We start from the raw sequence: 7,500 nt of genomic DNA, 5'->3' as shown, positions 1-7,500 counted from the left end.
AATAATAATGATTAATGATAATGATCATAATAACAACAATATCAGCAAAATGATAATAATAATAAGAATAACAACAATATAATAATAATAATAATAATAATAATAATAATAATAATAATAATGATAATAATAATAGTAATAACAATTGACAATAATAATAATGATGCTAATAACAATAATGCTAAAAATAATGATGACGTTAATAATAATATTAATGACATAAAGTGATAGCAACGGGAATAACAATGATCTTTTCTAAATACTATTACTATAGCTATTTTTTATCATAATTTGCATCCTTAGTTGATATGATAATGAAGTTAATAATACTTTCCAAGTTCGATAATTATATTTATAAAAACTTGTCAATACTATTACTATAATGATATCATTATCAGTTGTATTATTTTACAAATGTGGTAAGAATGACACCGATAATAGTCATATGAAATCAAATAAAATGTAATGCAATAATATTGAATAACAATAACGATAATGACAAGAATTCTTTGGTTTTGAATGTATTAAGTTCTCGTTCTCATGATCACCATAATTACTGATAACTCGCGCATGAATAGTTCCCAGTGTAGTGAAGGGTGCAGTTAGGCTGATAATTACGTTCTAATAATGCAATAATAATGTCGTTGGTGTGATAAAAATACGATGAGAGCGATAAAGATGATAGTTTCCTGGTTTGAATGCAGTTACTCGCGACTGATGAATAATAACCAGTCTAGTGAAGCAGTTAGTCAGGCTGATAATAACGTAGTCTGGTAATACGTAATTGTAATGTAATAATATAGTTCGTTTGATAAAAATTGATAACAACGATATAATGATCATAGTTTCCTGGTTATAAAATAGCTACTCGCACATGAAACCAAATCATTCCAAATGTAATGAAGCGTGTAGTTAGGGTGATGATAATGTAATAATAAAGCAGTTAGCGTGACAGAAATTGCTAATAATAACGATAACGATAATAGTCTCCTGGTTAGCCTGCAACTACTCGCTCATGAAACTACATAATAGCCAATGTAATGGAGCGTGTAGTTAGTACTGTGGAATTGATGCAATAGCCAGCGTGATCGTGTTATTACCCAAACTTGTCTCGGCATAATATAGCAGAGAGGGAGAGCGACTGTGCGTAACATTTCAGAATATTTTTGTCCAGGATAGAAGTAGGTATAAGTAGGGTTTCGCGAGATTTATGGGGTAGATTCGTGCTATGCTGAGGTCGTTATTAGTAGATTCATGGGGATTTATGCGGCGGATTCCTGATGTGGTGAGATGATCTGTGTTTAGTGATGTGTCATGCATCTGTCTCATTTTCTATCTGTTTTTTTAATAATTCTGACTTTCTTTTCTCTATTTATTGTCTTCTCTCTTTCTCTCCTTTTTCTTTATTTATTTTTTTCTTTTTTTTCTTTTTTTTTCGTCTCCTTTCTTTCTTTTTCTTTCTTTTATTTTATCTTCCTTCTTTCTCTCTTTTTCTTTTCTTCATTCCTGTTTCTTCATTTTATTATTCCTGTTGGTCGTGGTGCTTATGTGTCATGTTAAGAGTATTTTGTGCGTGTATGTTTACAATGCTCCTGTCCAATACCATTCCTCATTGCGTGCGTCAATGTGTAGTAAATGCTTTCAGACGTTATAACTTTTCGACTTTTATGTTCTCTCTTGTGTACTTAGCAAAATAACACTTGCTGAATTTTTAGAAAGAATGTTAATGGAATTTCATAATAGATAAGAAAACCAATTCTTTTCTGTTTACTTTGATTATCTTAACTTGCTACCTGTGAAATAAGCAGGAAAAGAGTTCATGGTCTGTATTCTCTATTAGTAATATTATCCATATTGGTACATTATATGATATATATTTTTCTCCTCTCCCTATCTTCTCCTTTTAAAATACAAATCTATGTTTTATATTAGTACTTTCATCCATCTTTAGTCAAGTATTATGGACTTTTTAAATATATGTTCTCACCTTCTCATATTATCTTTTCAAAAATTTAACGCAAAATAAAGAACTTCAACGAAAGAGCATCTTTCTCCCACAACATTTCCTTATCTGAACACCCATTACTTAAAACTAAAACCCAAATTACAGATCACCCCCCCCCCCCTCCCCTCTGCCAAATTTATATCCCCGAGGAGAAGAAGAAGACAAGAGGAGGAGAAAAAGAAACACCTCCCCCCTCCCCCTTTTTAAAAAAAAAAATTCTAAAACTGAAAGTCTACCTCCGATGTTGGCGATATTAGCAATATATCAAACCAAGATAAAAAGAATCGTTGGTATTCAAAATTTAATGCGGGACATAAATTTTGAGAATGTACCATAATATGAGAAGAGATGGCCTAGAAACGCCTTTAGGCTCTAATAAATTATACTGATTGGGGGGGATCTCATAACGAACAGATTTTTGCATGATGAGGAAATTCTTTTATCTTCGCTCTCTCTCTTTCTCCTTCTCTCACTCTCTCTCTCTCTCTCTCTCTCTCTCTCTCTCTCTCTCTCTCTCTCTCTCTCGCTCTCTCTCCCTCCCCCCTCCTCTCCTCTCTCTCTCCCTCCCCCACTCCTCTCCCTCTCTCCCTCTCTCTCTCTCTCTCCCTCTCTCTCTCTCTCTCTCTCTCTCTCTCTCTCTCTCTCTCTCTCTCTCTCTCTCTCTCTCTCTCTCTCTCTCTCTCTCTTCTCTTTCTTCTTTTCTTAATCTCATCTAAATCAATATTACCACAGGAAGGAGGTTTGCCAGGCAGCGGTGGGCTTTTGTGATGAAGGGAATGTAGCAGTTTACAGAGTACTCCTGTCTCAAAAATTAGTAAGAAGTTGATTGATTCATAATTCTCTGGGAATGAAAATGATAATATGAATGAGAATACGGATGATAGTACACACACACACAGACCCAGACACACACACACACACACACACACACACACACACACACACACACACACACACATATTTGAATATATATATACACATATACATACATATATATACATATATAAGTATGTGTATATATATATTGTTACGCCTTTAACTGCATTGCCTCCTCCCCAAGGTGCAAATCAGTCCACACAGGCTCATGATATCAGGATTTACACTGAAATAATAGTTTGTGTTAACAGAGAAATCTCGTGTTAGAGCACACTCCTCTGGCTAATATCTCCTGATGGCTGACAGGCGTTTACATTCATCTGGAAAAATTTGGATTAATATAAATAAAATATAGATTTAATTGATATCAAATATATTCGATTTATATGCAAATTTAAGATGACAAAAATAATATTGAAGTTGACAAACTACTTTCAAAGCACAATTGTAAATTGATAATCCTCTCGAATAATTAGTCAACATGGCTGTTCAAACACTAATGCAATATAAGAATTCATCATTAATATTCAGATAATAATTATTCAAATATAGCAAAAATCTCGTATCGAGGCATACACTCTCGATGGCTGAGAGGCCACTCATTATTCAAATGAGATTGAATGTAACTTCCCATGACAAAATCCCCTTTCACATTATTCAAATTTATCATTCACCCTTAAAGAACATTTCAGGCTTTAATCAAATCCAACAAAACCATTACTAATGTTAAGTCAAAGATAGCAGTCAGCATCTCTCTTTAACTCCCTCTAGCTTCGTAAACAAAACATTCCATTATTTTTCATAAATTATCGTCATATTATTTCGTATTTCGTTTTAGCTCAATGACTCTCACAACCGTACAGAATAAGAAAGAGCTTGTTATAAAATTCACTTAACGAAATAATACAGATTTGACGTAGCAGATAAGACATAATCATATATCAATTTTACAGGTACAACATATCGTTCCGGGAAAAGAATTTTAGATTCTGTAATTCCCTACCGGAAATAATGATACAGTTTATGCATATAAATGGCACTGGAAAAGTAGAGTTGAGAGGATAACCGTAACAATATATACATATGTGTGTGTGTGTGTGTGTAAACGTATGGATATGTAGACATATATAAACATAATTAAATACGTGTATATAAATAAACATAAACATATATGTGTATGTATACACATAAGTGTATATACATGTATGTATATATGTATATATGGTATATATGCATATATACATGTATGTATATATGTATATATGGTATATAAATGCATATGAATATATACATTTTTTTATACAGCCATTCATTCCACTGCATATATGTACATAGATAAATATATAATAGTTGTATATACATATATACATGTATAGATAGATAGATGCAAGCATGTATAAGTATATGTATATATAGGTATATATGTATATACATATATATATATATATATCATCATATAATATATTCCCTATTCTAGCATATTGTGCCACCTGTTGCAAACGTACTAATATTCATAACTTGAATCTCCATAATGGATTAGATTCCCATTTCCTCGCGTGGCAATGAAATCCGATATGGGTACCGTATTCTAGATCAATCTGACACGGGTTTACTGTATCCCGTATCATTTGCAAAATAGACAGATATTGCAGGAGAGTAAAGAGTGATGTTTATGCAAAGCGAGATTTACATTTATTCCATATTTTCACGTTCTCTTTCGAGCGCTTTGGTCATTCCGAGTAACGATTCTCCAGTATTTTCCATATGCAGTTCACCATATTCTGATGTGATGGTGTCTTGTTAGTCGAACCAGTATCTGCAAGAGTCTACTTATTTACTAATATATTTAGCAAAATAACCCATGCATAATTCTGACTTTCTTTTCTCTATTTATTGTCTTCTCTCTTTCTCTCCTTTTTCTTTATTTCTTTTATCTAACACTATCCGGAATTCATTGCACCATAGGAGCTGTGGTGTGGTGTTATCCCTATGGTGTCACACTGTATCTATCGGCATATCTATCGAAAGTGTTATTCTTTACATGTTCGTTATATGCTCGATTGCCATTCAGTAGTCTTAGACCTCAGAATAAATAAGTATATTTGATATTTGATTCTGAAGATAAGACGTGTCTGTTTGTTTAAAGTTTCTTGTTTTTATACTCCATAAGCTATGTAATTATGTTGCCGCCTTTATGCAATTTGCAACAGACTTTTAAGCACAACACAACATTCCCCCGGATATTATGATCCTACTCTTTCCATAACCGTACAACACTGAATTACAGATAGCATCTGATATATCACAACATACACACGAATATCACTGCATATTTCATCCTATAACAGACCTATACTGACTACATTGCAGGGTAAAGCGCACCCCTACAGCCAGTGCACCGTAACAAGGCATTGCACGCATCACTAAACACAGTGCCGTTGTATCAGTGTTTCAGCGTAGGCACCACCAGCTGACTCTATTTCCAATAACCACTGACCCTACTATGCCTTTATATCATAGTCTGTATGATGTTGTGTGCTACAAATACTCCTACATTTGCGCTGTAGTTCGTACTGGTTAGGAATTTGCGTTTTGTGACATGAGGATTTGATATTATATGATGCTGTGTTGCGGATTTTTTTATTTAATTTTAATTGTTAAGTCCAATCAGTGTTAGAATTTTAATAAATCATTTCATTACCAGTTGATAATGTTATTCTCTTTCATTCTAAATTGGTATATTTCCAATCCAGAATGAAAGAAAAAAAAATGTATTTTATTAACATTAATTTTTGTTTATGTATTTAACTCCTGTGTGTTTGTTTGTTTGCAGTTTTCTTGTTTTGTTTTACGTTTGTTACCAAGTTTTACACCGACTGTCTATCTCTAGGTTTCGTTGGTTTGGTATATGAATACTAATCATGTTTTCTGTGATATGATAGTGATACGATAATATATTATTATTAAGTTTTACCTTATATGTTTTGTACTGCATTACAAAAGCCATTTGAGTATAGAATAGCTCATAAAAAATATATATTATTTTTTTATTCTCCTTTTCTTCTTATTGACCAATGTTGATTAATCTCTCTCTCTCTCTCTCTCTCTCTCTCTCTCTCTCTCTCTCTCTCTCTCTCTCTCTCTCTCTCTCTCTCTCTCTCTCTCTGTGTGTGTGTGTGTGTGTGTGTGTTTAATTTTTATCTATCTGTCTGCCTTTTGAACTTCATGAGGGAAACGTGTATTAAAGAATTCACTATATTGCTGTAATCCCTACAAATATTTTTTTTCTCTAATATTATTTTTTAAATATTATATAGCCGTCGTGCACCTTCAAAAAATAATTAATATTTTTATTTAGCTATCATCGTCTTCATCATCACCATCATCATCATTGTCATTATCACCATCATCACATCATCATCATCATCAATCATCATCATCCTCATCATCATCATCACCATCACCACCACTATCATCATCATCATCAGCATCACATCATCATCATCATCACCATCATCATCATAACCATTATTAGTGTCATTACTATTCTCCTATCCATTATTACTAATATAACGACAATACTAAACAACAATAATGATAAAGAAAACAACAAAAACATTTAACATTTGCATAAACTTTCACTCACACCGAGACTCAAGTAAAGAGAACCCTTTCTTACAACATATAACATTACAACATATATATATATATATCGAGCTGTATAAGTGTCTAATGAACAGGACAATTATATACATTTACGCTTGTCTCGTATTATGTGCATCGCTCCTAACGTGGGTTTATGGGATGGCGTTCCTATTTATATCAACAGTTTCCATTTTATAGCGTCGTATCTCTCACGCGTCGTGCCTTGTTCACCGGGGGGGAAAAAATCGAGCTTAATATATGGAATAATCTAATTGTTATGATAATGGGCATATGGACGAGGAGAGGTTCTGATAATGGAGTTGGGGGGGGGGGGGGGAGGAGGGGGAGGGCGGGAGGGGGGGGGGGGGTTATCACAGGTAAGTTTGATGTGTCTTGTTCTTGTAGTTGGTCCGTTCTATGATGGCGATAGTAATGGTGAGGATGGTGGTGATGATGATGATGATGATGATGATGATGATAAGGATGATGGTGGTGATGATGATGATGATAAGGATGGTGAAGATGATGATGATGGTAAGGATGATGGTGATGATGATGATGATGATTATGATAATGGTGATATTAGTGATGATAATGATAACGATGATAAGATGCTAGTAATGATGATCATGATAATGGTAATGGTAATAATAGTGATGACGATGGTAATAATTATAATTTGATAATAACAATAATAATAATAATAAAGATAATAATAATAATAGCACTGATAAAAATAATAATAATGATAATGATGATGATGATGGCGACGATAATAATAATGATAATAAAATTAATGATGATTATAATGATAATAATAATAATAACAATAATAATAATCATTATCATTATTATTATTATCATTATTATAACAATTATAATAGTAATTATAATAATAATAATAAATTGAAAATAATAATAGTAATAATAATGATAACGATATAAATAATGATAATAATAATAATGATAATAAC

Source organism: Penaeus chinensis, chromosome 18 (genome assembly GCF_019202785.1).
Source record: "Penaeus chinensis breed Huanghai No. 1 chromosome 18, ASM1920278v2, whole genome shotgun sequence".
Lineage (NCBI taxonomy): Eukaryota > Metazoa > Arthropoda > Malacostraca > Decapoda > Penaeidae > Penaeus > Penaeus chinensis.
This window is presented reverse-complemented; position numbering follows the sequence as displayed.